Here is a 10,251-nt window from a genome sequence, read left to right as displayed (position 1 = left end):
TGCATAAAATAGTAAGTGGAAACCCATTGGGACTTGTTACAGCAGCATCCTTTTGGAATTTTTGAGGAGTGTGTCTCTCTTAGCATGTGGGAGTGAGGAGAGTTCTTCCTTGAGGAGAGAAATTCTAACTCCCCTGGAGTAGTTTAGGGGTGGGTTACCAGGAAGGAAATGGAAATATCACAGACATTGATTTCATGCCAGGAGACCCCCATCTCCTGACCTAATCACCTCCTACTGCGCTTTTCCTTCCTTCCTTCCTTCCTTCCTTCCTTCCTTCCTTCCTTCCTTCCTTCCTTCCTTCCTTCCTTCCTTCCTTCCTTCCATCTTTCCTTCCTTCCCCACTCCCCCTCCTCTTCCTCCCCCCTCCTCTTCCCCCCCTCCTCCCCCTTCCTCCTCCCCCTCCTCCTCCCCCCCCTCCTCCTCCTCCTCCTCCTCCTCCTCCTCCTCCTCCTCCTCCTCCTCCTCCTCCTCCTCCTCCTCCTCCTCCTTCTTCTTCTTCTTCTTCTTCTTCTTCCCATTCTTGAGGCTTAAACTCTGAGCCTGGGTGCTGTCCCTGAGCTCCTTTGCTCAGAGCCACAGCTCCATTTCCAGCTTTTTCTGTGATGAATTGGAGATTAAAAGCTCACAGATTTTTTTCCTGTCCACGCTGGCTATGAACTGCGATCCTCAGACCTCAGCCTCCTGAATAGCTAGGATTAAAGGCATAAGCCACCAGTGCCTGGGCACAATTCACTTTTTTAGTAGATTTTTGTAGCAGATGTCAGATTTAGGTTGAGTTCTTTGCCTATGAATGTGTCATTGTTCAACACCATTTGTTGTGTCTTTCCATAAGTTGTGTATTCATTCATTTCCATTACTGTAACAAAATACCCAAAGCAAGGTTCTTTATAAAGAAAAGAAGTTTATTTAGCTCACAGTATAAGAGGTTGAGAAACCCAGATCAGGTAGCTCTGTGGATTTATGGACCTCTGGGCAGATTGTATCACCATGGGAGTGTATGTAACACCAAGAAATTGTGTGGTAGGGCTGGGAAGGTGGCTCAGTGGTAGAGCGCTTGCCTTGCATGCCTGAGGCCCTGGGTTCGATTCCTCAGCACCACATAAGAAAAAAGAAAAAAGCCGGAAATGGCGCTGTGGCTCAAGTGGTAGAGTGCTAGCCTTGAGCTGAAGAGCTGAGGGACAGCGCTCAGGCCCAGAGTTCAGGCCCCATGACCGGACCCAAAAAAAAGAGAAAAAAAAAAAAAAGAAATTGTGTGGTAAGACAGGAAACCACAGGGCAGAGAGGTATCAAGACCAATTTCATCATAACCTTTTTCCAGATCTCACCAGGTTATAAGAGAACCGAATCAATTCTTTCTGAGGGCAGCATCTTCAATGACCTCATTCTGTCCCACTCCAGACCCACCTTTTTTTAAAAATAATTTTTTATTGAGACTAAATGATTACATAAATTTCACAAATTGTCATTATTATGGTCTATAAAGTTTGCAAGTTATATGAACTTTGACAACACAACTATTTCTTCCACATCAGGTGATATGTACAGTGTAAGCTGTTCCCTCTTTCCCTCTCATTCCCTCCCTCCCATTGATGCTCTTGAGTTGTTTAGTTCATTTTCATCAATGTCTAGTGCAGCTGATGGGCCCTCTGTTGTCCCCCGCCCCCCCCACCCATAGTTTCCCTCTGATTCTGTGCCCAGCCCCACCTCTTAAAGGCCCACCATCTTTCAATATCACCACATCCAGGGATCAAGCCTCCAGCATATCCACATCACAACCAAACCACAGCAAGTGACTTTTGAACTTTTATTACGAATCATCTGGGGACAAAGGGTAAACAAATGCAGCAATGGTACTCACTGGACACTATGTTGAAAATGAACTATACAACTTGTAGGTAAGGATGGAAGGGAAAAACTGGGAGAGAGTGAGAGAAGGGGTAACATTGTCCAAAAAGAAATGTAACCTTTACCTGACTTATGTAACTTGTCCATCACCTTTATAATAACAATTAAAAATAAAAATAAATTTAAGGGGCTGGGAAGGTGGCTCAGTGGTAGAGCACTTGCCTTGCATGCTCGAGGCCCTGGGTTCGATTCCTCAGCACCACATAAGAAAAAAGCCAGAAGTGGCACTGTGGCTCAAGTGGTAGAGTGCTAGCCTTGAGCTGAAGAGCTGAGGGACAGCGCCCAGGCCCAGAGTTCCGGCCCCACGACCGGACCCAAAAAAACAACAACAACAAAAATAAAAATAAATTTAAAAAAGAATCATCTGAAGCAAGTGTTGGTGGCTCACACCTATAATCCTAGCTACTCAGGAGGCTGAGAACTGAGGATTGAAATTTGAAGCCAGCCCCAACAGGGAAGTCTGTAAGAATCTTATTTCCAATTAACCACCAAAAAGCCAGAAGTGGAGCTGTGGTTCAAATGGTACAGCATGAGTCTTGAGTGGAAAAAAGATACTATAGTTTTGAAATAGATCTTAGAATCAGGCAGTTTGCTCCTTCTTCAGCAGAGTTGAAGAATGTGACTGACACACAGCAATTATTTTTTTTAAGTTTTAAAAAATTATAAAAGTGATGGACACCAGGTGCTGGTAGCTCACATCTGTAAACCTAGCCATTCAAGAGGCTGAGATCTGAGAGTCATAGTTTGAAACTAGCCTGGGCAGAAAAGTCCACGAAACTCTTATCTCCAATAAACTACTTAGAAAAAGCCAGAAGTAGTGCTGTGGCTCAAGTTGAGAGTGCTAGCCTTGAGCCAAAGAGGCTCAGGGACAGTGACCAGGCCCTGAGTTCAAGCCTCAGGACCAGGGGCAGGGGGAAGGGAGAGGTGATGTACAGAGGGGTTACAATTACATAAGTCAGGTAATGAGCACTTTTTTTGGGGGGGGGTCTTGTTGTGGGGCCTGAACTCTGGGCCTGGGCGCTGTCCCTCAGCTCTTCAGCTCAAGGCTAGCGCTCTACCACTTAAGGCACAGTGCCACTTCCAGCTTTTTTTTTCTTTTTTGCTTATGTGGTGCTGAGGACTCGAACCCAGGGCCTCATGTGTGCAAGGCAAGTGCTCTACCACTGAGCCACCTTCCCAGCCCCATGAGCACTTTTCTTTTTGGACAATGTTACCACCTCTTCTCTTGCTCTCTCCCAGAGAAATTGTGTGTGTGTGTGTTTTTTTTATCTCCTACTGAGGAACACATGGAAGCAGAAATTTAAAATTCAGTGCCATTCTCTTGTTTCTTTCTTTCCTAGAGCTTGAACTCAGAGCCTTACCCACTCACTTGGCTTGTTTGTTCATGGCGGGCTCACTACCACTTGAGTCACACCTCCAGTCCAGCATCTTTTGCTGGTTAATTGGAGGTGGAGTCTTGAGGATCTTTGCCTGGCTTCGAATCCTGGTCCTCCAGGAGCCAGCCCAGAGTAGCTAGGATGAACAGTGTGAACTCTGACACCTAGTTCATTCTTTTGTTTCTAAGATGAAGGGACATCCAGAGAAGGAGCAGGGATCAAAGGCATTGCCATGGCCATCTTTGAAAATGATATCCTGACAAATCTCATGCTTTGTTTTGGACAGATTTGTCTTCTGTGTTCTGCAGACAAGATAATCCATGTGGAGCTATCCCTGGAGGGCAGGGTGAGATGGACTGGCATGGGCATTGGTATGGACTTCCTAGATACAGACCTGGGCCTGGACAGCAGCAGAGCAGAGGAGTAAGGACCATTCCAGATGTGTGGTGTGTGTATGGGGAAGTGGCAGGTGGCAGTTGTCTGTGAGGAGGCGTGCAGAGGCTATAGGGAGATCAGATGGTTCTGGAGCCCACTTGAAGGATATCTAGGCTGCAGGATGGGCAGGGGATGGGACTAAGAGAGCCCAGGCAGTGTGGGTGCACTGGCTAGTGAGGGGTTGCCACAGCCCCACCCACCCTGCTCAGGCTGGGAAAGAAAGCCCTGGCATAAGCAAGGTTGTTTGCATTGGCTGAGGCTCCAGAGGCTGCTGGGAGCTGAATGGAGCTGTCTGGGGCTCCCGGAGAGTTGCTGAGTGAAAGGCCACATTCCGTGGTGGCTTGGCTCTGTCCCGGCTCCAGCCAGAGGAGGGGGAGCCTGTGTTGTGTTTGGCCAGCTTTCTCCAAGGCATGGACCCCCAACTCCCTCAGAGACCAATGACGTTTTTCCTGTACAGACGACTTCTCCTCCCCACAAGCTTGGCCAAAGGAGATCCCTAAGAAATCACCACAAAGTCATAGGAGCCCCAGCCCTGAGGCTAATCCTGGCTCTGCTACATGAGTCCAATCTAGGTGTGTGAGGGAACAAAGAGTAACAGACATGGTAAAGTTCACCCAAATTGTGTCACAGAGTGAGCATCTCCTGATGGCATGTCCTATCTCCTTACCCAGATCACAGGCCCTTGCATGGATTCGAGAAGAGGTCACCTGCTCTCCTGCTCCAGGGCCTTTACACAGGCTTGACTACCAGCCTCCAGGAAGCTGTCTTCTCCTGCAGCCACTTAGCTCCATCAGCTGCCCCCCCACGCCACTGCCACGTGGCTCTTTCACCCCTTTCATTTCTCATCTGTTCGTTTGTCTCCTCCTTCATGAGATGGGAACATGGCCTGTCTACTGTACATGGCTTCTCTGGGCACCCACGCCACAGCTTGCCATGATGCTGACACCCACGCCACAGCTTGCCATGATGCTGACACCCAGTGACCAACGGCTTCTCTCAATTTTTAAACATTGATTCATTGATTGATTGTCAGTTGTGAGGCTTGAATTTAAGCCCTGGGCACTGTCCCTGAGCTCTTGTAGTCAAGACTAGCATTCTACCAACTTGAGTCACTGGGCTAGTGGTTTGGCTCAGTAGTAGAGTGCTTGTTTCTTATCCAAAAGGCCCTGGGTTCAATCCCTAGTGCCACAGAAAAACAATTTGAGTCACTGCGCCACTTCCAGTTTTCTGGCGGTTAATTGGAGATGGGTTTCATGGACTTTCCTGCCCAGGCTAGCTTTTAAATGGGATCCTCTCATCTCAGCCTCCTGAGCAGCTAGGATTACAGATGTGAACCACCAGCACCTGGCCCTCTCCATTAATTAATTAATTTGTGCCAGTCCTGAGGTTTGAACTCTGGGCCTGGGCACTCTCCCTGAGCTTCTTTTGCTCAAGACTAGCTCTCTACCACTTGAACCACAACTCCACTACTGGCTTTTTAAAAAATATAGTTTATTGGAGATGTGTCTCATGGGCTTTCCTACCTAGGCTGTGATTCCCCAGAGCTTAGCCTCCTGGGTAGGTAGGATTATAGGTGTGAGTCACCAGCACCCAGCTTCTCTCTATTTTTGTTTTCATTTTTGTTTGCCATAGTGTATAAAGATTGTCTGGGGAGTGCTAGTCACTGAAAGGAACCAGTAGGATGGACCAGTGTTCAGTGGCAGAGCACTTGCCCAGCATATGTGAAACCCTGGGTTTTATCCCCAGCACTGCCCCAAACAAATTAAAAACACACAAACATAAACACTAAAACATTTTAGCAGAATGCTGACTCCTTGACAGCTACTCATGATCACTAAGTAGGCCTTGCACGCTCTGTGGACAGGCCTACACTAGCGTTTCTGTCTCAAAGTGACAGCTCACTCACCATTCACTCAAATCAACCCCTCAATATCCATTGCTTGGGCTTCTTCTCCGCCTTCCCCATGGAGCTTCCGGTTGGACCTGCTGATTCCTAGGCTCACATGAAATTTCACTTCACTACTTGAGACCATGACACCCATTCTAAGGTCCTGGGACTGCATGATGAAGACTCACAGGCTAGAGACAGCTTAGCACAGATACTTCTTTATTCTCTCTTAGTTACAAGGATGGGAAATCCAAGATCAAGACATGGGCTGCCTTGGTTTCTCCTGAGGTCTCTCCTTGCTTGTACATGGCCATCTTCCTTGTGTATCTAAATGGCCTTTCTTCTATACAGAAGAAATCTGCAGATGTTTTCTTTTTAGAGGGTCATTATGGGTCAGTGCAGTTCCTCAAGCAGCCTATTTGAAGACTCTATCTTCACTGGTTACTGGTGGCACATGCCTGTAATCCTAGCTACTCAGAAATTTGAGATCTGAGGATCACAGTTCAAAGCCAGTCCAGGCAGGAAAGTCTGTGAGATTTGTGTGTGTGTGTGTATGTGTGTGTGATGTGTGTGTGTGTGTGTGTGTTGTGTGTGTGTGTGTTTGCTGGTCCTGGGGCCTGAACTCTGGGCCTGGGAACTTTTCCTGAGCCTTTGTGCTCAAGGCTAATGCTCTACTACTTGAGCCACAGCTCTGCTTCTTTTATGAGAATCATATCTCCAATTGACCATCAAAAAGCTGGGAGTAGCTGGGCACTGGTGACTAATGCCTGTAGCCCTAGCTACTCAGGAGGTTGAGATCTGAGGATTGAGGTTCAATGCTAGCCCAGGCAGAATGTCTGTGGGACTCTTACCTCTAATAAATCACCAGAAAACTGGAAGTGGCACTGTGGCCTTTAGCTGAAGAGCTCAGGGGCAGCACCCAGGCCCAGATTTCAAGCCAAATGACACAAAAAGCTGGGAGTGGAGCTGTGGCTCAAGTGGTAGAGTGCCATCCTTGAGTATAAAAACCAAGTGAAAGCTCAAGGGCTTGGATTCAAGCCCTAGGACCAGCACAACAAAACAAAACAGGACAAAACAAAGCAGAAATATAAGTTATATACCATAGAATTCTGATGCCTACTTACAGGGGTAGGAACCCTGAGATATAAACCAGTCACAAACTGGGTGTCCTGGCTCACGCCTGTAATCCTAGACACTCAGAAGGCTGAGATCTGAGGATTGAGGTTCAAAGCCAGCCCTAGCAGAAAAGTTGGTGAGACTCTTATCTCCAATAAACCACTCAGAAAAAGCCAGACGTGGTTCTGTAGCTCAAGTAGTAGAGCGCTAACCTTGAGCACAAATAGGATTAGGGACAGCATCTAGGCCCTTAGTTCAAGCCCCAGAACTGGCAAAAAAAATTTTCTTTAATAAAACAATAAGCCAGTCACAAACGACAAACACTATATGACACAAGGTACTAATAGTCAGAGAGACAGAAGGCAAGATGGTGAGTGCCAGAGGCTGGGGATAGGGAAGAGGGAGTGGGTGTTTAACGGGGGCAGAGTTTCAACTTGGTGGTGATGGTTGCACAACAGTATGAATGGACTCAGAGCCACAGAAATGTACTATGGTTTAAATGGTAAACCTGGCCCAGCGCAGTGACTCATGCCATAATCCCAACTCAGGAGGTAGAGATGAGGATTATGGTTCCAGGTTAGATGGCTACACAGTTAACAAAACTCTTTCTCAACAAAACGAATTGGGCACAGTGGTGCATGGGAAGTGTTTATAGGAAGATCAGATCTGAGGTCAGCCCTGGGCAAAAATGCAAGACCTTACTTGAAACAATAAATGAAAAAGGCAAAAAAGGATGGGGGCATTGCTCAAGTGGTAGAAGACAAGTCCCTGGGTTCAAAACTCAAGTACTGCCTACCAAAAGTACCTATATAAATGTATGGTGTGTGTGTGTATGTGTGTGTGTGTGTGTGTGTGTGTGTGTGTGTGTGTGTGTGTTTTACTGGGCTTTTGAACTCAGGGCCTTACTTTTTTTTTTTTTGTCAGTCATGGGGCCTGAACTCTGGGCCTGGGTGCTGTCCCTCAGCTCTTCAGCTCAAGGCTAGTGCTCAATCACTTGAGCTACAGCACCACTTCTGGCTTTTTCTGCTTATGTGGTGCTGAGGAATCGAACCCAGGGCTTCATGCATGCAAGGCAAGCGCTCTACCACTGAGCCACCTTCCCAGCCAGGGCCTCACATTTATATGTCAATCATCCTCCCACATAATCCTCAGTCCTTTGAATTTTAGTTTGTTTTACAGATAGGGTCTGGCATTTTTGCCTGGATCAATCTCTGACTGTGATCCTCTTTCCTCCCCCTCTGAAATAGTTGGACCATAGTCTATGCAACCATCAAGTTAAAAAAAATAATTAAAAATACATCAAATACAGCCAGAAGCTGATGGCTTACACGTGTAATCCTAGCTACTCAGGAGGCTAAAATCTGAGTATCACACTTTGAAGCCAGCCTGAGCAGGAAAGTTTAGGAGAGTCTTATCACCGATTAACCAACAAAAAGCCATAAGTAGAGCTGTGGCTCAAGTGGTAAAGGCTTGAGGCCCTGAGTTAAAGCCTAGTACTAGGCGGGCATTGGTAGTTCATGCCTGTAATCCTAGCTACTCAGGAGGCTGAGATCTGAGTATTACGGTTCAAAGCCAGCCCAGGCAGAAAAGTCTATGAGACTCCAATAAACCACCAGAAAACCGCAAGTGGTGCTGTGGCTCAAGCAGTAGAGCATTCGCCTTGAGCTGAAGAGCGCAGGGACAGGGTCCAAGCCCCAGAGTTCAAGCCCCATGACTGACAAAAAAATAAAAATAAAAATAAAAAAGCTTCAGTACTGGCATGTGTGTGCACATGCGCGCAAAAAATTACAAGCTTATAGACATAGTATGCTGCCATGTGTTACAAAAGGGAAAAAAAATCGCCTTCATACACGTATGTAAACTTGTGTCTCTGCTTGTATTGGATGCCAGGGGCTGCCCAGGCCAGGGGGTGGTGGCAGGGCGTTGAGTAGGTGGGCAAGGGAGTCAGACCTAATTCTCCCCACACAAACCTTTGATGCTTCTAGAACTTTGAAAATTGAGACTCTGCTACTTAGTGGAAAAAGTTTAAGAAAACAAATTGCTTCAGGAGGCCAAACCAGAGGATGAAAAGCCAAAGCCATGGGGGAGTTGCCACCCCACCACAGAACAGGGCACGGCTGGGCAAGGCTGGGCAGGGCAGGGAGGGGGCTCAGCAGGGAGAGAAGCCCCCTGAAGGAAAACTCAGCCTCTCAGACTGCAACGTAGCAAGCAAGCAAGCCGGGTGCAGCCACACCCAGCCTCTGAGCAGCATGCGGTCACCCCTCTGTCCCCACGGGCTGGGGACCGGGCTTTGCTCAACCATGGAAACTGGAGCAGCCAGAGCAAGAGGGAAGGATTAGCCACTGGGAGAAAAGTGAAATGGAATAAGCAGAAAAAAGGAGAGGTTTGTGTAGAGGCAATTAAAATCGACTTACTATTGAAGCCTGGAATGTTCGCCCTCATGCAAAAAAACCTTAAACAGAAAAACAGTGTGTTTGATTCAGAATTCAGAAAGCTGGCCCTTCCCTCAGGCGAGGGACTGAGGTACAGGACTTCCTTCTGGGTTTATTTTTACCTTTTGGGACATTGCATAATGTTACCAAGAAGCCAGTTGGAGGTTTGAGAAGCAGAGGAAAATTCCCTATTCAAAAAGAAGTCATTTCCTTGTGTCTGACATACTGATTTCTGATGGCAAAACAGAGAGAGAGAGAGACAGACAGACCAATTTTCCTAGATCAAGTTTCCAAAGAAATGGAAATTTCTTGTGCTTTCTTGTTAAAAAGCCAGCTTCCACTGGAACCTCAATAAGACTATTCCTGCCTGGGCTTTGGTAACTCAAGCCTATAATTCTAGCTTCTCAGGAGGCTGAGATCTGAGGCTCATGATTCAAAGCTAGCCAGGAAAGAAAAAAAAAAGACTCATCACCAGTTAATCAGTAAAAAGACAAAAGTGGAACTATGGTTCTAGTGCTAGCCTTGAATGAAAAAGCGAAGGGACAGCACTTAGGGCTTGAGTTCAAACATGAGTACTGGCACACACACACACACACACACACACACACACACACACACACACACACCCACACGAACTTTAAAGAAAAGCATGACACACACACACACACACACACACACACACACACACACACACACACACACACACACACACACACACCCCACACGAACTTTAAAGAAAAGCATGAAGCCCTGAGTTCAAACCCCTGTACCAGCACAAAAAAAGTTAAAATGTTTCTTTTCTCTCTCTTTTTTTTTTTTTTTATGTTGGTGTGGGCCTTGAACTCTGGGCCTGGGCGCTGTCCCTCAGCTCTATCAGCTCAAGGCGAGCCCTCTACCACTTGAGCCACAGTGCCACTTCTGGTTTTATGGTAGTTTATTGGAGATCAGAGTCTCGTGGTCTTTCCTGCCCAGTCTGGCTTTGAACCATGATCCTCAGATCTCAGCCTCCTGAGTAGCTAGGATTACAGGCGTGAGCCACCAGCACCCCACTATCTTACTCAACAAAACCATCTCTTTTTTTTAAATATAATTTCATTGT

The sequence above is a fragment of the Dipodomys merriami genome, unplaced genomic scaffold, assembly GCF_024711535.1.
Source record: "Dipodomys merriami isolate MVZ:Mamm:240054 unplaced genomic scaffold, mDipMer1.0.p SCAF_45, whole genome shotgun sequence".
NCBI classification, from domain to species: domain Eukaryota; kingdom Metazoa; phylum Chordata; class Mammalia; order Rodentia; family Heteromyidae; genus Dipodomys; species Dipodomys merriami.
The sequence above is the reverse complement of the archived record's forward strand: the minus strand, read 5'-3'. Positions refer to the sequence as shown.